We start from the raw sequence: 223 nt of genomic DNA on the forward strand, positions 1-223 counted from the left end.
ATCGGAGCCAGCCCTGTGACTGGCATCTGCTTCTCTTTTTGGGGAATCCCTTGGCTTTCTTTAAGGGCCTGTGGCAATTCGACTGTAGCAGCACTGAGGGGAAGTAGTGTTGTTTTTAGAAGATCTTGCGTTTCTCCCGTGCCAAGGCTGGCTTTGCTTTAGGGCAGTTGGTTTGCCCACCGTGCCTCTTCCGCCTCGGCTGTGGTTGGGGGTAGGTTTGGGG

This window comes from Apaloderma vittatum, unplaced genomic scaffold (genome assembly GCF_000703405.1).
Source record: "Apaloderma vittatum isolate BGI_N311 unplaced genomic scaffold, ASM70340v1 scaffold34692, whole genome shotgun sequence".
NCBI classification, from domain to species: Eukaryota; Metazoa; Chordata; class Aves; order Trogoniformes; family Trogonidae; genus Apaloderma; species Apaloderma vittatum.